General features: G+C 33.9%; 1 protein-coding gene across 2 annotated transcripts in view; it reads right to left on the reverse strand.

The window, feature by feature from the left end:
- The window catches only part of BAZ2B (bromodomain adjacent to zinc finger domain 2B), a 421,364-nt gene that overhangs the window by 311,569 nt on the left and 88,598 nt on the right, over positions 1 to 21,197 (reverse strand). The gene's annotated exons all lie outside the window — the stretch shown is intronic.

Consider the following 21,197-nt stretch of genomic DNA (forward strand, 5'->3'; position numbering starts at 1 on the left):
AGAGAGAGAATTGTTTATACCATTTCAGTTCCAATAATAAATGACCTATCAGCTCCTAAAGGAGCCAAGGGAGGGAGGGGGGTTGCTTCTTCCTCCCAAGAATACTGTAGCTTTGAGTTTGCAACCGTTCCTTGTCCCAAGAAAAAGTTAAGAAACTTAATATTTTTTTTTCTTTCCAAAGTAGGACAGAAAATAGGATTGGAAACCCAATTTAAAACTGGACAATAGGGAGCCTAGATTAACCATTTCCACCTAAACTTTTTTGTCTGTAAACTCAGAATTCGGTTGAAGTCTATAAGCTATCTAAATTAATATGCCAGGAATTCGTGGATGTTTGGAACTCAAAATAAAAAGCAGGACGCAAGATGGTCCCGGGATAAAACTCCGCTGCCCAAACACGGGCAAGTTAAACTAGCTGTAGTGTTGATGCACTGAATTAAAATTTAAATAAAACACGTTAAAACAGCAAATCGTTTTAAAGTTAGAAGTTAAAACTGTGAAAGATAATCTCAATTGTAGTTTTTCCCTCCAATTTCTGAAGTCAAAAGGAGTGGGGTTAGCTAATCGCAGGAATTGAACACTTTTTTAAAAAATCAAGTTAAGCCTGGTAGCTCATTTCCCCATCTTTAAACTACACTGGAGGTATGCTTTTTGTTTACCCCCAGAATCTCCCAACTTTCTGTTGTTTACCCTTACATTTCTCCCTCACCCCCCAATCCCAACATCCTAAAACCAATAAAGTTAAAATAAAGGTGAAGTACACCTTATTCCTTCCTGGGTACACCACCCCATAACTTCCTAAAAATGATTTTTAAAAAGCTGTAACTTTGGTTAACATTTTATTACACAAGAATATATATACTTTTTTTCATTGAGGTAGTGTTTTTTCCCCCAGAACACACGGACGTCTCCAAGTTTATATAGTTAAAAATTGCATGATTTAATTTTCAGGATGAAGAGCAAGTGAAAAGCAAGCCACAGAAGAATAATTTGACCATATATGTATATTTTGTACATACATTTGTGAATAAATGTATCTTAAAAGATGCTATTGTTTTATGTTTCCTCTTCAGCCACTGGCTGTGATTTTAATTGTGCTGGAGGATCTTCATTAGTATTAACACATGGGGAGATTTCACAAAGCTGCTTCATTAGGGGGGAAAAAAAAGCTTGGCAGACTAGGTCTTTTTGCATGCACTGAGAATGTCAGCCTTACCTCGGTCATTTGTAACATAATAAGTGCAAGTACAATGATTGCAATGCAGCAGCACTGGGGGAAGGGCAGAAATACTGCCTGTCTAATAGGGATATCTGAAAAAAAAGGCTGCTCATTACACAGTAAAATGTATGCTAAAAATTAGTGAAGATGATGTCTCAGGAGACTGATGCTAAATAAATTAATGTGCTGATATGTTTTTAATTATTATTTTTGTAGTAGTTTATTTCGTTCTCAGGATTCACATTGAGCGGCAAAGCTGCGCTAGCACTTATTGATTTTTTTTCCCTGCCACATTCCCGGAATACAGATTTTAATCATTTCACTACACCACACTCAGTAATTTCATTAAAAACTGGAACCTTCTATCCCCAGAAAAGCATTTAATTTCAATGACATACAATTTCTCTCTTAGCAGAAAACTGTCTCTACTGTAAAAGCTGGCCTAAGGTTCAAATGCATAATTTAATCCTGAGTTTTCCATGCTCTGCATTCCTTTGAAGCTATAATTTGAGTAACTACCTAATAACTGTAATAAGGACAATAATTTCCTTATAATATATTATTAACTCATATTTAATTAACTCAGAGGCCAAGCTCTATACATGTATGACTGGGTCAAGAGTTCTACCATCTCAAAATTTACCAATAATGTTCCAGAAGAAAAATATAGATTATAACATAAGTGTGAATGCTAGCATTTAGATATTCCAGCCAAAATAATTAACAAAAAAAGTTCATGAATTTTAAATAATAATGGTCACTATTCAAACAGTATTTTAAAACATTTGGAAGTAAATAAGGCAACTCACTGATATTTCTATATATAAAGAATTATAATATTAATATTTCAACTATCCATTTCTGAAAGTTTAATCACTAGCATTACTTTTGAGAAAGTATTCCATTTTGAAAAGATTTTTTTAAAAAGGGCTAGATTCAAGTTGCCTCAGTTTTTATATGGAATTCTCTCTTGAAATAAAGTTAAATGGCACACTTGAGTAATTTGAATAACCAAATGATACACAGCAAAATAAGGCTCAATTTTAGGTTCCAGTAATATTTTGAAATGATACTCAGTTTAAGATGGTACTTTGTTTTTCCAAACACTAGGTTTCATAAGGATATGTAATTTATATTGCCTGTTTTTAGAGAAGAAACCTGTGGGAAAAAAACATTTGACATAATAAAATTCATTTATTAAATTCAGAATATAAACCTAATCAACAGAAAACACTTGTACATTGGTAGTAAAAGTGATTAACTTATATAAAAATAAAAACTCATGTTAAAACTTCCTATCATTCCTCTGGTTAATTTTAAAATCATAATCCAAAAAAATTAAGACTATGTATATGTAATTTCAAGTTGCAGCCGTAAACAACACAAAAGTTGTATTTTCCTTGTTCGAATGATGAAGTAACTTGTACAAAAGAAGACTCTGTTGTCAGAATGTTGGACTAAATGATAAAAGTCATGATAATAAAGAACTTGATTTTACTGTTTTTAAAATATTTAAAGACTATATTTTATTAAAACTATATATATTTATTACTCCAATAATTTGAAAAATATTTTTGCAACACTCTTAAGGTTGAAATGCAGTAAAATGGTAATCAATAATTAACAAAATAGTGGATAAATGAAAAACTCAGATCAATAGCTAATATTCACAAGATGAATTTCTACATTTCAATAAAAAAGCTTAATTTGTGTATTTAAGTATATATTTAAAATAATTTGGTGTTACTGGTAGTTCAAATATGTTATTCTATTTATATTTTAATTTAAAACTGATTTTTTTAAAAAAGTACACTAGAAATTTAAAACTGGATTGTTCCAGTATTTGCTATCCTCTATAAAATTGTGCTTAAATTACTTTTTAATATGATTCCTTCCCTTCTTTATGTTTTCATATTTGATTGTTTCAAAGATTACAACACAGTCATAGAGCTGGAGGGTGGGAGAATAATTACTACAATTATAAAATAATTTGGCTCTGGTAGCACTTAGTCTGTACCTAGAATCATCATCTAAATTCATTTTCAGAATTGCAAAAGAATTTAACAATCAAACATCTTTTCTAATATTACTGATAATTATTTCTGAAATCCTATATAAGATATATACCTATCCCATGCTAATCATGCCATCACTATATGTAAATTGTTGCATTTTCTTCTGTAAAGAAGCATCTATTTTTAGGACCAAGATAGAACTTCTCAAATGAGATAAAGAGATAAAGATGGTTAAGTATCTAATTTATTACTATAGGTATTATACATGGATCTTCAAAGGATAAGGAATTGACATGTATGTACAGAGATCAAAGTCTAGGAAGGCTGATACAAAAAGCCAATATAAGAGATTTCAGTAGTAGAACAAGCTGGCCACTGTCATGTCTTGTTTCAGTTTCAATCAGTACAAACTAATGAAGAGTTATTTGTTTTCATTCATCGAACAACATTTGAGTGCTCTCTATCTGCTATGCACTCTGCTAGAGACTAAGAAAACATGAAAAGCTCACATTCTGGCTGATGTTGAAAGTGTGAAATTCCTGGGAGATTACAGAATCACATAAATCACATTATAAAGATACAAATAATAAAGTTTTGCTAGAATAAAGAGGATGCGGCAAATAATTCTGTGAGCCTAAAAAAAAAGCTTTATTAAAGGGATGCCATTTGAACTGCATCTCAAATACTGACAGCCTACCAGGCAACACTTAGGAGGGACAGATCCTAAGTAAAAGAAACCGTAAGTTTAAATACAAAGAGCTACTAAGTCTGGTGTCTATCCACTAGGGAGAAGTTCACCAAAACAGGAATATTCATTGTGAGGTATAGAATACCAGGGATGAAGAAGGAAAAGGAGGGTAGGACCTGAGAGTGAAAGGCCCAAGATATCACAGTAATGTGACTGAATTAATCCTGAGAGCCAAAAAAAGTCAGTAAAGGAGTGACATGATCAACCTTGTTCTTAGGGAGCACAAACTACATAGGCAGTGCAAATGATAGACCATAGTATGACCAAAGTGCTTAACAGTTCATGAGAAAGATAATGAAGGACAGTGGTACTGTAGTGATTTAAAGCCAGATGTTTTTGAGGTAAAATGTGGATTTGGTGATCAACTGAAAACAGAGGGAGTTAAGGGAGAGGAAGGACTGGAAAGAAGACTATAAGGATTTCTGGCTTAAAAACTGGATAAGTGCTGGAGTCATTAGGTAAGATCCAGAATATATAAGAGAATACAAATCACTAAATATTCATAAATTAGAACTTAAATTTATGCTTTATAAGAATCTACTGGAAAGTTTTTTTTTAAATATACATACCCAGGCCCACTACCCAGAGATTCAGTAGGTCTGGTACAGAAAGCAAGAATCTTTTCTCCTTTTAAAAAAAAAATTCTGACAGTGCTTCCAATAAACATTCCTGATTAAGAACAGTGTCATAAGCATAAAATTGATTATAAAATTCTTTTGGAATTAAAAAAAAAAAAACAAGAAAAGCCCTGGAAAATAAGAGCACTGAAAGTGTGTGGGGCGATCTCGTATCAGACATTAAAATACACTATATATGTAGCCTTTATCATTTACCATTGGCATTGGCATCTGAGAAAAAGATTAATGAAACACAACAGAAAATTGAGAAATTCACTGAAGTGCATATGAAAATTTAACATAGATAAAAGCTGTATCTCAAAGCAGTGAGGAAAAAAATTGACTTTTTAATAAGTGGTTTGGGGATCTGGGTAGTCATAAGAGGTAAATTTGGATCTGTCCTATGGACAAATTTTAAAAACACATTTAAATGTAAAAATATGAACCACACAAATAGTAGGAGAACTTATGGGTCAATTCCTTTATAAATGGAGAATAGGGAAAACATTCTTCGCAATGGTCAAACTAGATGCAATAATGCATCTAGTTTTATATATATTGGCAATATTTATATATTGGCAATATATAAAATTTTGTATTGCATATAAAATTATGTATTCAAATACATAGAGCTATATGACACTTAAAAAAAAGGTTTCATATGACAAAGAAGAAAAGAAAAAATACCACAAGATAAGTACAATGACAAATGAGAAACTCAAAAAATAACTTATATGAGACAATTCAATAACCCTATATATAGAGTATCTAAAAATGAATAAAAGACCAACACCCTGAACAGACATTAACAAAAAAAAATAAAGGCAAATGTCCCTTAAATAGAAATATTCTCAACCCTGCCCATAAGAGAAATGCAAATTAAGAATCACTATAACTAAGATACTATTTCTCACCCAACAAACTGGCAAAAATCCAAAAGTTTAATAACATAGCCTGTTAGTAAGATACTTATGGGAAAAGGACCACTTTCAGATATTGCTTGTTGGAGTGAAAAATGGAAAAACCTCAACAACAGAGAATTTGACAGTATCAAGGAAAATTCCATATGTAGGTATTTTTGTTTTTGTTTTTGTTTTTTTTACTAGCAAAATACATTTCTAGGTCTGACCAACACGGATGAAAATCTAAAATAAATATATATAAGAAGATACTCACTAAAGCATTGTTATTATAGCTAAAGTTTGGAAATAACCCAAATGTTCATCATAGGGAAATGGTTGAATTGATTAGGGTCCACAGAGTAGAGTATTATGCAATTTTAAAAAATGAATGAGAAATGTATATAGTATGAAGTATTTCACAACTGCAGTATATAATAAATATACTAATATAATAATAATAGCATATTATATGCTAACTTTCATCCATATGTTGACTTAATTTTTTAAATGAAAGGAAAAATCAAAACCTTAAAAATACATGGTTACCTGTAAGGAGAAAGTGAACAAGGTAGAAAAGATAGACTAGTAGGAGGTTTTCTCATAAAACTTGCTTTATAGATGTGATTTTGGAATCATATAAAGTAATTTACATAATTATAAAACAAAAACAAATTAAATTTTAAAACACTCCCATCAAAATGAAAGCTAAATGAAATAAACTTAATTGTATATGGAGTTTCATACAGAGACTATTCCAAGTGACTTTACATGTAATAATTTTTAAAAACCACACACAAACACAATAATTCAATATGTCTCTCATAGGATATAAAGTAAGAAAAATAACTTTAAAGCAGCAACAACAAAACAGGAACTTAAAATTATCGCTAACCGTATTCTTGTGGTATAAAGTGGTGCTGTTATTTTAATATTGTTACATGCATGTTTTGCAAAAAGCAAAGTTGGTATATTTAAAAATTAATTTTTGCTATGGGGCAAAAAAGAACCATATAAAATGAATGAGGTACATAAAAACTCTCTGATGCTTAATGAGATAAATGAAGAACTCATTACATATTTTATATTTAAAAGTATACTCTTCTTAATTCTGCCCACTGTAACCTGGAGTTAGCCTGGGACAAATAGTGTTTAGAGACCATAATATGGGTACACAGGTGTGTGCTTGTGGCTACTGCAATAGTCTATTTCTTAGGCTTTTACAGTGGGCATCTCAGTGAGTTCGAGCCCCACATTGGACATGAAAGTTACTTTAAAAAAAACAAAAATAAGAACTAAATCAGATCAGTCCATGTTATTTACAGATAATTGTGCCCTAGGAATAATGCAATATGAGAAATAATATTCAGATGTCAACTCTTTAACTAGTAATGTTGTTCCTTTTCCAATAGTTTTTATTCCATCAATACAGATTCCAACACATCTTTTCCAGAAAAATTTTTGGCTCACAAAATAATTATGATCCAAATTTTTAAAATTTCTTCCCTTTAGCATGGTTTTCCAGCAATTAAAAAAAAAAAGAAAAAAGAAGTTGTCAAGCACTTCACCCTCATAAATGAACTTCACATAAAGTCAAAAGTTGATTCATACTCTTTACATAAAAGGTTTCATCCAACTGTAAAGCCTAGTATCTATTAGCATGCACATGTTAGAGTAACTGTGCTTTCATACTGTATATCATTGATATTATAGTGTCCAAATGTATCACATTAAAGGAATTTTGCCAATAGTTGATTCTGACTTATTGCCAGACATAATATTTATTATTTGCTGCTGGTTTAATAAACTTGGCAACTGTATGGTTTTTAACTGCTTTTGCTCTGAGGAGAGCAGCACTGAATTAATACTTTCTTAGCTTTGGTGTCTTCTCCACTTTTAGAGACAAAAATACTGGAAAGCAATATTTTGTGTTTATTCTGGAAAGCTTCTACTATTTTACCAGAATTGTTTACCAAAACATGTCATTTTTTTTAAAGAGAGCCAATGACATTAAAATATCCCTAGCCCGAATGAATTCAAATTATTTTTTTACTCTTTCCCCCTATATATTTATAAACTTTCTCCCTCTCCCCCATTCTTCACTGAAGAGAGGCAATCCAAAAGGAGAAAGATCCTACAAGAAGCAAAACAAATGACTGAAATCCCCTGGAAACAAGATAAGATAAGCTGGATCTTTAAAAATGGCAAAAATTAAATTTATGAATTGTGAGCTACTTAGCATGGCTAAACTATGAGGAGAGGGAGACAATTCAGATGGAGCTTTTTATTGTTGTTAAGTAATCTCTACACCCAATATGGGACTCAAACTCATGACCACAAGATCAATAGTCATGTGCTCTACTACCTGAGCCAGCCAGGTGTCCCTCAGCTGGAGCTTTTGTTGCAGATTTTACGTGCAGCTTTTGTTGGAGGAATTAAGTTAATTGAGATTTTCTTGGAGGTTCACCTTAACTATTTAGGGGAGGAAACTTACCTTTTTTTTTTTTTCATAGGGAGACAGCACTCGGGATTCAGATCATTCCCTTAGTTCAGGAATCTTGAAGCCTCTGTGTCTACCAAGAAACCAACCCTATCCTTTACTGTTCAACTTTCAGTCATCTCTTCCCAGCAGCTCTTTGTATTTTCGCATAGTAAGAAAGAGAAAAATGTATGGAGACACTATTCATCTATTCTTCTACTATTATAGGCATATTTATGATGAATCTTAAGATCATCATTAATCTTCAGATTAAGACAGCTTTTAGGGAGTAGATGTGAGGTTGGGCAACACACTATGCCTCAGCAAATCTTGTTTCTTTCCTTCTTTTGAAATGTATTATATAGGATTCTATCCTGTTTCTCATTTCTGGTTACTGCTGGTGAACACTATTTTGTTTTAGGTTTTCCTTCTGGTTCTTACTTTTCTTTAACTGTTGCAGCTCATATCATTAAGTGTCAGAAGAGTGAAATTCTGTAGCTTCTTTCTACTGTCTTTACACAAAAGTCTCTTAATTGAAAACATACTTAAGGGGCGCCTGGGTGGCTCAGCAGGTTAAAGCCTCTGCCTTCAGCTCAGGTCATGATCCCAGGGTCCTGGGATCAAGCCCCGCATTGGGCTCTCTGCTATAATTCAGCATATTAATTGAAAGTATATTAATTACATTAATATTACATTAATATTATATTCATAATATACATAAATAATAACAAAGGTTAAATCTAGAGGAATTTTTGTTTCTACTGAAATCCTTTCCTATATCCTTTAATTACTAAACTATGCCATGTTTTTTCTTTCATTCAGTCATTTAATTGCTCTAGAGATATTTACTGAAAATCTTTTCTACCTCAGGTCCTAGTATAAATGCTATACATTTGTAGGGATACAGCAGTGAAAACAGTAAACCGGCCCTCATACAGCTACTTTCTTGCAGGGAGAGATAGACTATAAACACACAAGCAAACACACACTATATACTAGGGTCAGCAAACTTCTATCAAGGCCAAACAGTAAATTTTTTGGCTGCATGGGCCATATGTCTCTGTTGCAATCTCTCAACTCTGCTATTGTAGTGAAAAAACTAGCCACAGACAAAATGTGTAAAAAAAAAAGTGGGCATAGCTGCCTTCTGAGAAAACTTGATATATAAAATATGTGGTTTGTAAAGGGCCTCAGTAGTAAGATGTTTAAGCAAAAACCTAAAAAGAAGTGAGTGAATAAGGCAGGTAGACATATAGGGGAAGAGCTTTCCAGGCAGAGGATTTGCAGACACTCAAGTGGTTCAAGAACATTAAATAGGCTAATGAGGTCAAGAAGAGCAACAAAAGATAAGGTCACAGAGTGCCGTTAATGGTGCCATATTTTGTAGGGCTTTTAAGCCATTATCGAAAGATTTTGGATTTTTACCCTAACTAGAAAACCATTGACTGGTTTTGAGCAAAGAAATGACTCAGTCTGACTTACCTTTGCAAAAGATCTCTCTTGCTTCAGTGTCAGAACAGACTGTAGCAGAATAAGAATAGAAGTTAGCAGACCATATAGAAGACTGCTAAAAAATCTAACTAGGGAAGGATAATACTAAGCTTAAAATTGACAGTAGTGATTGAAACAGGAGAAAATGCTTGGATTCTGAATATATATATATTTTTTAAAGATTTTATTTATTTATTTGACCTAGAGAGATACAAGTAGGAAGAGAGGCAGGCAGAGAGAGTGAGAGGGAAGCAGGCTCCCTGCCGAGCAGAGAGCCCGATGCGGGACTCGATCCCAGGACCCTGAGATCATGACCTGAGCCGAAGGCAGCGGCTTAAACCACTGAGCCACCCAGGCGCCCCTGAATATATTTTGAAGGTAGATAAAAGGCATCTGTTGGTGGATTGGATATGTGCTATAAGAGAGGAATGAAAAATGACTCCATAGATTTTTGTTTCAGGAACTAAAAGACTAAAGTTAGCATTATTTAAAAACCAGACCGCAAAAGTGCCACTTTGGGTTTGGGGTCTGGTATAAATCAATAGAATGGTTTTATACTTGTTAAGTTGTAGATGCTAACTAAACACTCAGGTAAAGATGTTAAGTACAAAGATGGCTATATAAGTTTGGAATTTAGGGAAAATATCTAAGGCTGGTGATACAAATTTGGAAGTTATTTCCTTATAGTACATAAAGTGTTGATAGTAGGGGTGCTGAGTCAGTAAAGCATGGCTGGTTCAGTTGGTAAACCATGTGACTACTGATCTCAGGATCATGAGTCCAAGGCCCATGTGGGGATAGACCCTACCTAAAAATAAATAAATAAATAAATAAATAAATAAATAAATAAATGTATGTTGATAGTATTTAAAATATGAAATGGCTGCGATCACCAAAGACTAACTGTAAAAAGCTAAAGGCCTATGGTATTGCAATACTTAGAAGTTGGATATAAGAAGAAAAACTAATGAAGGAAATTAAGAAGGAGTGGCCCATAAAATGAATGAAAAACCAAGAGTAATGTTCTAAACGTCAAGTTAAAAGAAAATGTTCAAGGAGGACATAATCATGAATTCTTTCAACTGCCACTGGCAAGTTCAGTAAAATAAAGACTACAAATTAACAATTGAGTTTGCAACAAAGACATCACAGCTGTTTTACTGAAGCGGTTATAAAGATTTTTAAAAATCATCTTTCAGTTAAGGAGTACGTCTTTATAAAGTTTTGTTTGTTTTCTACAGGGGTCTGGGAAGTATTTATTTTCTATGAATTTGGAAATGTGAAAATTTCTTTATACCTCCTTCAGAAATGAAAGACAAAGCAGATGAACACAAAATTCCTAAATCAATCTTTTCCCTAAATGTTTCTATTTCTTATAGAATTTACATATAGAATTTACACAATTCTTATAGAGAAAGTTGAGCCCACTCAAATGAGCCTGAAACATGTAAAGACTTTTTTAAAAGATTTTATTTTTAAGTAACCTCTACGCGCAACATGGGGCTCAAACTCAGGACTCTAAGTTTAAGAGTCGCATGCTCTACTGACTGAACCAGCCAGGTGCCCCAAGATTTCTTTTTTTTTTTTTAAGATATTATTTATTTATTTGACAGAGATCACAAGCAGGCAGAGAGGCAGGCAGAGAGAGAGAGAAGAAAGCAGACTCCCCGAGGAGCAGAGAGCCTGATGTGGGGCTCAATTCCAGGACCCTGGGATCATGACCCAAGTGGAAGGCAGAGGCTTTAACCCACTAAGCCACCCAGGCGCCCATGCCTCAAGATTTCTTAATAACTAATGTATATTACATTTTATTTCCTTATAAGAAACTCTTCTGAATGTTTATTCTTCTTACAATTCAAAAATACTGTCAGGTAGATTTGTGAATGGTTCTCTTTTTTGTTGATTCTTTTTAGATTAGGCTAAATTATTTAACTGGAATTGTTAGAATAAAAAAATCTTATTAAATATTTTTTATTTTTCCCCATCTGCTTATTTTGTAACTTATTTAAGTTAGATATGATTAAAAATACGATTATTTGTACACATGTTCTTCTTTTTCTCTGCTTACAGGGTAAACTCAAGATCCCACCAATGATTGTCTACATGATAATTTGGTTACATACTGCCACTAATATAGATTTAAATTCCATCAGCAAAATTTTAATTTCCTTGAAATCTTTCCTGATATCACTCAAAACTCTTTTTATCCAATTTTAACATTTTTCTATTGTACTTTGGGTTTTCTGCTCAACTTTTATCAAAATCATACTTACTATCTAACCTTATAGCAGAAATTAAAAATGTTCATAAAATTTTCTTCGAATTTTTAGTTTTATATTCTTTCTTTGCTTTGGGGGATAATGTTCATTTTTTCTTCTTCTATGATGTTTTCCATAGGTTACTTAATGACTATTTTCTATTTTCTTTCACCTTAATGAGGTAATATCTATAACAATTTAGTGCTTGGCATAGGTTATTGTAGACTTTCGTTGTGCACACTTAAGTCAAAGACAGGTTCTCAGATTTGTAGCTGGATCTAGATATATATATCACACCTATTTATGTATATATGAGTTTATGAATGTGTATAGCTTATCATTTAATTCCCATTATCAAATAGGACTTAAACAAGTGGTTGGAATCATCTAGGGATCAGGTCAAGTTACCAAAAATCATTTACTAAAAGCTAACATTCTATTTACTGAATGATTGATTTGTTAAATGTATCAAAGTCATTCATAAATAACAACAGTTCAAGGCTTTACCATATTAAAAAAATATATAAAAATATAATGAAATTTCAGAAAACAAAATACCAGGGTTCCATATAAATTTTTTTATATATTTAAAAATTTTTAACATATAATTTTGTAAGATTTCATTTTTAAATAACCTCTACACCCAATATGGGGCTTGAATTTACAACCCTAAGATCAAGAGTCATATGATCCACTGACCTAGTCACCTAGGAACTCCTTTTAACATGTTTTTATTTGGGGGTTGTTTGTGCTAATTTTTACATTTTTCAAGCTTTTGTTTTTATCTTTTATTTTTTTAAGATTTTATTTATTTATTTGACAGACAGAGATCACAAGTAGGCAGAGAGGCAGGCAGAGAGAGAGAGAGAGAGGAGGAAGCAGGCTCCCTGCTGAGCAGAGAGGCCGATGCGGGACTCGATCCCAGGACCCTGGGATCACGACCTGAGCCGATGACAGAGGCCCCAACCCCCTGAGCCACCCAGGCGCCCTGTTTTTATCTTTTAATGTTTTAAATTTATTTTACTTAAAAAAATTTTAATTCCAGTATAGTAAACCTACAGTGTTATATTAATTTCTGGTCAATAATACAATGATTCAAAAATTTTATACATTACTCAGTGCTCATCAAGATAAGTGTACTCTTAATACCCTTCACCTATTTCACCCATCCCCCCACACATCACACCCTCTGGTAACCATAAGATTGTTCTCTATAGTTAAGAGTCTATTATTTGGTTTCTCTTCTTTTTAATACTTTTTGTTTCTTAAATTCCACATGAGTGAAACCATATGGTATTTGTCTCTCTCTGACTTATTTCCTTTGCATTATATTCTCTAAATACATCCATGTTGTTGCAAATGGCAAAATTTCATTCTATTTTATGACTGAGAAATATTTCATTATATATATAATGGATATATATATATATATATATGAAAAATATACGGATATATCAGATGTGGATATAATGGATATATATATGTGGATATATGGGTATGGATATAATGGAGATATATATATATATATTATTCACTATATATATATATATATATATATATCACTTCTTTATCATTCCTCTACTGACGGACATGTGGGATGCTTCTATATTTGGCTATTGTAAATGATGATACAATAAACATAGGTTTGCACATACCTTGTTGATGAGTGTTTTCATATTTGGGGGTAAATATCTGGGAATGGAATTACTGGATAATATGGTAGTTCTATTTTTAAGTTTTTGCGACTCTCATATAGTTTTCCCACAGTGGCCACGCCACTTTGCATTCCCACCAAAAGTGTACTGGCCAAAATCTATTGTTTCTTGTGTTTTGGATTTTAGCCATTCTGATGGGTGTGACATATCTCATTGTAGTTTATTGATTTGTATTTCAGTGATGATTAGTGATGTTGATCTGTCCATCACTTTGAGTGGGGTGTTAAAGACCCCTACTATTATTGTATTATTATCAAGGTGTTTGTTTTTGTTATTAATTAATTAATGTATATAATTGACTGCTCCCATGTTAGGGGCATAGATATTTAAAATTGTTAGATCTTGTTGGATAGACCCTTTAATTATAATACAGTGTCCTTCCTCATTTCTTATTAAAGTTCTTGGCTTAAAATCCAATTTGTTTGATATGACGATTGCTATTCCAGCTTTCTTTGATGTCCATTAGCAAGATAAATGGTTTTCCACCCCCTAACTTTCAATCTGGAGGTGTCATCGGGTCTATAATGAATATCTTGTAGACAGCATATTGATGGGTCTTCGTTTTTTATCCAATCTGATACCCTGTGCTTTTGATTGGGGTTTTTAGCCCATTTACATTCAGAGTAACTACTGAAAGATATGAATTTAGTGCCATTGTATTACTTGTAAAGTCACTCTTTCTGTATATTGTCTCTGTTCCTTTCTGGTCTATGTTACTTTTGGGCTCTCATTTTGCTTAAAGGATCCCCTTTAATATTTTTGGCAGGGCTGGTTTAGTGATCACAAATTCTTTTACATTCTGTTTGTACTGGAAGCTTTTTATTTCTCCTTCTATCTTGAATGACAGCCTTGCTAGTCCTTTATGACCTACCAGGTCTCTGTGTCTGCGGGTAGATCTGCTGCCAGTCTAATGTTCCTACCTACCCTTGTAGGTTAAGGACCTCTTGTCCTGAGCTGCTTTCAGGATTTTCTCTTTGTCACTGAACTTTGCAAACTTCACTAATATATGTTGAGGTGTTGACCATTTTTATTGATTTTGAAGGGGGTTCTCATTGTCTTCTGGACTTGAATGCCTGTTTCCTTTTCCAGATTAGGGAAATTTTCAGCCACAATTTGGCAATAACCTTCTGCCCCCCTCTTTCTTTCTTCCCTCTTTTTCTGGCATCCCAATTATTCTAATAGTTTCTTTTTATTATATCACTTATTTCTCGAATTTTCCTCTAGTGATCTAGTAGTTGTTTGTCACTTTTTTCTCAGCTTTTTTATTTTCCCTCATTTTGTCTTCTATATCACTAATTCTCTCTTCTTCCTCATTTATCCTAGCAGTCAGAGTCTCCATTTTTTATTCAATCCCATTAATAACACTTTTGATTCCAACTTGATTAGATTTAGGTCCTTTATTTCTCTAAAAAGGGTTTCACTAGTGTCTTCTATGCTTTTTTTCAAGCCCAGCTAGTATCTACATTCATTATTCTGAACTGTAGTTCTGACATCTTACTTAATATCCATACTGATTAAGTCTCTGGCATTCAGTACTAACTCTTCTCTTTTTGGAGGTGAGTTTTCCTGTCTTGTAATTCTTCCAAAAAGTGGTCACTTTTCTATTTGTAGTATTGCACCACTTCTTTTCTTAGTGCTCTGGTTGAGTTCACAGGTGTTCAGAATGATTTGATAGCTATCTAGCTGAATTCCTGCAACCAGGCAAAAAACCCAAGATCTCCGAGTCCTTCACCATCTTGGAACTAAACCTCCTTTCATACTGCATTTTAATTCTGAATTAGCTCCCAACATTCCAACCCAGTGCTTTCAATGTTATGAAATAGCACTAATAGTTATTTTGGAAATATTTTACTGGAAGACTTTTCCTAGCACATCTTAATCCTTTTTGTCACAACTACTTTCCTCCTTTATGTTGTTAACTTCATTTTCACTAAATTCCTCTGATTTAATATCTAGAATCTTTTGAATGATGATAGTATCAACATTTCCATGATCTGGTATTTCATCTACAACTCCATTTAAGATAGATTTGGGTTTCACAAACAGAATTATCAGTTGTTTTTTTTGCTGCACTTTCATCTTCATCCATGTTAGCATGTTCAGCAATAACAAAATATCACATTCTGGATGATTTAAACAACAGAAATTTATTTCTCTCAGTTTTGTAGGCTAAAAAGTCCAGTCCTTGTCAAAGTGCTGATGAGGTAGGCTTCATTCTGAATTCTCTTCTCTTGGCTTGTTTGTGGCTACTATCTGCTTATGCATTCATATGATGAAAAGAGAAAAAATAAGCCTTCTGGTATCCTTTTTTTCTTCCTTTTTTAAAAGTTTGTTTATTTAGTAACCTCTACACCAAACATGGGGCTTAAACTTATGACCCTGAGATAAGAGTCACATGCTCCACTGACTGAGCCAGCTAGGCATTCCCCCCCCCCTTTTTTCCCCTTAAGGCCCACCCCCACCCCCACAGCTGTAGTATTGCTCCTTTTTTTTTTTTTTTTTATGATTTACTTATTTGATGTGGGAGGGGCAGAGGGAGACAGAGAATCCCCATCAGACTCCCAGCTGCGCAAGGACAGAGCTGACTCAGGGCTTGATCCCACAACCCTGAGATTATGACCTGAGCCAAAGCCAAGAGTTAGACTCCCAACGAACTGAGCCACCCAGGCATACCTTTGGTATCTCTTCTTGAAAGGACACTAATCCAATTGGGTCATGGCCTACCCTTATGACTTCATTCAATCCTAATTACTTAGAGGACCCATCTCTAAATAAAGTCACATTGGGTGTTAAGATTTCAACATAAGAAATGTGGTAGGACACAGGCACCCAATTGATAACATTCTATCCCTAGCACTCCAATATTCATAACCTTTCCACATGCAAAATACATTCATTTTATCCCAACCACCCCCAACTCTTAATTTATTCCAGCATCAACTTTAAAGTCCAAAGTCTCATCCAAATACTATCTAAATTAGATATGGGAGATGCAAGGTACAGTTCATTATGAAAGAAAATTCTTCTTCAGCTGTAAACCTGTGAAACCAGACAAGTTCCAAAATACAGTGGTGGGATAGGCAGAGAATAAACATTCCCATTTCAAAAGAGATAAACAGAAAAGAAAGGAAAGATGACAGGTCACGATCAAGTCCAAAATCTAGCAAGGCAAATTTTATTAGATCTTCAGGTTTGAGAATAAGCATCTTTGGCTCAATATCCCACATTTTAGGCCCACTCGAATGGAAGAATCACTGCTATAGCTCTGTAGGGCAGCCCTAACCTTGTGATTCTCTTCAAGGGCTCCTGGAAAAGAGCCTTGCTACCCAGGGCTGTAGTGAGAGTGGAAGCCTTAAAGAGTTCTGAATCTCGGGGCACCTGGGTGGCTCAGTGTGTTAAGCCTCTGCCTTCGGCTCGGGTCATGAATTTCAGGGTCCTGGGATCGAGCCCTGCATTGTGCTCTTCACTCAGTGGGGAGCCTGCTCCCCCCCCACATGCCTCTCTGCCTACTTGTGATCTTTCTCTCTCTCTCTCTGTCAAATAAATAATTTTTTTTTTTAAAGAGTTCTGAATCTCTTTTGGGGTCTTTCTTCATTTTTCTTTAAGAATAGCACACATGGGGTACCTGGGTGGCTCAGTTGGTTAGCATCCTACTCTTGATTTCCACTCAGGTCATGATCTCAGGGTTGTGAGATCAAGCCCTGCATCAGGATTCATGCAGGATGTGGAGCCTGCTTAAGATTCTCTCTCTCCCTCTGCCCCTTCCAGCCCTTCTCTCTTAAGGAAAAGCAAAACAAATCAAAAAAGACCTGGCATAACCCCATCTCTAGTCCAGGCTTCTGGTTAAATGGCAGATTATATCCATGAATTGCACATGATCTCTTTATCAAATGGTTGTTTAGCCACACCTTTAGCATTCTCTTTAAGAGCACAAGCTTTTCAGTTTTGCAATATGGATAGGCTGAAAATTTACCAAATGTCCAAATTCAATTTATCGCAATTCTCGCATTTTACTATAAATAATATTCAAGCCACACCCATAATGCTCTGCTTAGAAATCTTCTTTGCCAAATATTCAATTTCATCACTCAGAAGCTCTATCTTTTACAAAACACAAGAACAAAATTTAGCCGTTTTCATCCACTTTATAAAAAGGTTGCCTTTCCTCCAGTTCCTAATAAGCTGTTCCTCATTTCTGTCAGAGACAGAATTGCCTTTAATGTTCTTACTGTAGCATACACTTCGTTACTCTTCTAGCCTCTACGTATTATCCTGTTCCAAGGCCACTTCAATATTTATGTACTTAATACAGAAGCATTCCTCTTGTTGATATCAAAATCTGTATTAGTCAGGGATCTCCAGAGAAATACAACTAACACTATAAAAAGATTTATTATTAAGAATTGACTTATGCAATAATGGAGGTTAAGTAGTCCCATGATTTAAAGTAGATAAGCTGGAGATCCAGGCGAGCCAATGGTATGGTTCCATACTGATTCTGAAGTCCTAAGTACCAGGAGAATCTATGTTGTAAGTTTCGGTACAAGAGTTGGCAGGATCCAGACTCAAGAAGAGCCAAAAGCATGAGAAGACTTATGTCATAGTGCATCAGCCAGGGAGGAGGAGCTTCCTCTTATTCAAAGGTCAGCCATTTGATTTTATTTATTAGGCTTTCAGTTGATTGGATGAGGGCCACACACATCACAAAGGCAATCTGCTTCAGTCTACTGGTTCAAATATTGATTTCATCCAAAACACCCTCACAGATAAACGCAGAATAATGTTTAACCAAGTATCTGGGTACTCTATGGCCCTGTGAAGTTGACACATAAAATTAACTATATTGGTCAGCCAATTCCCTCTTTTGATTATCCGTTTTGGCAAAAGGTAATGTGGATTGATCACTGGGAGGCAATGAGGCAACATAACTATGTGCTTTGCTGTTTGTACATGAACTAATAAGTGGAAAATCATCAACAAATTTTTTTAAAAAGTACTATGACTTGTCACTACCATGACATGCATCTGTTATTTAAAAAGTGATGTGTAGACTGAGGGGCTAGGAGCAAAGTTTGTAATCCATGCAATTATTTAGAAGGACTATTCTGTGGTAGATTAAATATGAACCATGTTTTTAGGGGGTGGGTATAGTTTAATTAAATATATTAAAACTTGTACATATTAGAGATGTGTAAAGTGAGGACCTCACGTAATGTGCATACAATAAATTGTACATATTTAATATTTATAGATGGATCATTTTGTTTTATGTATATACCTTTCAACACATTCAAGATTATGAACATATCCATTACTCTCAAAAGATACCTCATGCTCCTTTACTTTTTTAGATAGCTGATGATTTAATTTAGATTTGTTATCAGTTACCTTTGATTTTAATAGCATATGCCCTAGTGTTAGACCAGCTGGGATTAAATATGCCTCTCTATGTACCAGGTCCTTATGCTCCTTTATAGTACCTCCCTCCCACTCTTCCACTCTGTGATGCCAGGCAACCACTTACTTGCTTTCATTCACAATGAATTCAGTTTGCGTTTTTGAGAATTTTAGATAAATGAAATCATATGGTATGTATTCTTTTTGGTCTGGCTTCTTCCACTCATGTACCACCTATTCAATCCCTTTTATTGCTAAGTTGTATTCCATTGCATGGATACCAGATTTTATTTACTATTCATCAGTTGATTAATATTTGGATTGCAACAGCCACTTTTTAGCTATTACAAATAATGCTGCTATAAAGTTTCATGTACAAAATTGTATGGCAATGTATGTTACCACCTTTTAAAAAAAACACTTCTTTTGAATATATACCAAGGAGTGGAATGACTGGGTCAATGATAGGTATATATTTAATTTTTTTAAGAAATCACTAAACTGTTTTCCAAAGTGACTGTGTCAGTCTACTTTCCTGCCAGAAGTGAGTGAATGCTCCAGATCTTTTACATTCTAACCAAAGTGTGGGGGTGGTATATCTTTATAATTTTGGTCATTCTATTAGGTGTCTGGTATTATCTGATTTGTGTGTTAATTTGAATTTCCCTATAACTAATAATGTTGAGTAACTTTTCATATGCTTACTTACCATCCCTATATCTTCTTTGATGAAGTGTCTGTTCAAATCATTTGCCTTTTTTTAAACTGGGTTGTAAATTTTCTAATTCCTGAGTATTGAGAGTTCTTTATATATTCTGCATACAGGTCTTTTATCAAATTTGTAAATTTATCACCCCAGACTGTGGTCTGTCTTCTCATTCCCTTACTCGTATATTTCAAAGGGCACAGTTTTTCTTCTTGATAAAAAAACAACTGATCACTTTTTATTTTTATAGATACAGCTTTTGAAGAACCTCATGGAAAATCATGATGATTTTCTCTTTCTCTTATGTTTTCTTCTAGAATCTTTTTTTTCTTCTAGAATCTTTATAATTGAGATTTTACATATAGGCCTATGATCCATTTTGAATTAGTTTTTAGGTATCATGCAAAGTATGAATGAAAATCCATTTTTGGCACATGGATATCCAATTTTCCCAGTTCTATCTATTGAAAAGACTAGCCTTTCTCCATTAAATTGATCTTGCACCTTTATCAAAAATCACTTATCTTTCAGCTTCTCCAAGTCTAAGACTTCATTTCCAAGTTTGAAAGATTTTTGCTGGGCATAGAATTCTATACTATTCTATAATAAAAAACTATAGAACACTATTTTTCTTTATATTTTTTTTTCTTATTTACTTATTTATTTGAGAGAGAGAGAGAGAGAGAGAGAGTGGAGCATCCTGAAAGTACAGAGGGGGATAATATCCAAGCAGACTCCTTCCAAGTGTGGAGTCCAATGCAGGACTCAATCCCATGAGCTATGAGATCAGGACCTGAGACAAATCCAAGAGTCAGACACTTAACTGACTGAGCTACTCAAGCATCCCTTCTTTAAGTATTTTTAAGATATTTGTGTGTAGTTTTTTTGCTTACACTGTTTCTGATAATCTCCTAAAATTCTTCTGTTTGATGCCCTTTAGGTCATGTGTCTCTTTTCCTCAAATTGCTTTTAAGATTTTCTCACTTTCACTGGTTTTGAACAATTTCATGATGACCTAGTCTGATGTGGTTTTCTTCATGTTTCTTGGTTTTAGACTTCATTCATTGACCTTCTTGAATCTTTGAGTTTATAGCGTTCATCAAATTCAGAAAATTTTTAGCCATTATTTCTTCAAATTTTTTTTCTGTAATTTTTCTGTGTGGAGAGGTCCAATTACAATTATTTTAGGCTACCTGAAGTTGTCTTATAGGTCACTGATGTTCTGTTCATTTTTTAAAAAATTATTTTGCTTTGTGATTCATTTTGAATAGTTTCTAATGTTGCCATTTCATATTCATTAATCTTTTCTTCTACAACATAAAATCTGCTGTTAATTCCATCCAGTGTATTTTTTCATCCCAGATAATATTTATCAGCACTAAAAGTTTTTTTTTTTTTTTTTTTTTTAACATTTTATTTATTTGAGAGCGAGAGATAGGAAGACAGAGAGCGTGAGCAGCCAGGAGAGGGAGAAGCAGGCTTCCCACTGACCAGGAGACCCTATGTGTGTCTTGACTCCAGGGTCCTGGGATCATGACCTGAGCTGATGGCAGATGCTTAACCAACAGAGCCACCCAGGTGCCCCCCATTTTGGACCTTTCCTGAATCTTCATTATTCTATCGAAAAATACTCATTTTCACATTCAATGTTTT

Source organism: Meles meles, chromosome 9 (assembly GCF_922984935.1).
Source record: "Meles meles chromosome 9, mMelMel3.1 paternal haplotype, whole genome shotgun sequence".
Lineage (NCBI taxonomy): Eukaryota > Metazoa > Chordata > Mammalia > Carnivora > Mustelidae > Meles > Meles meles.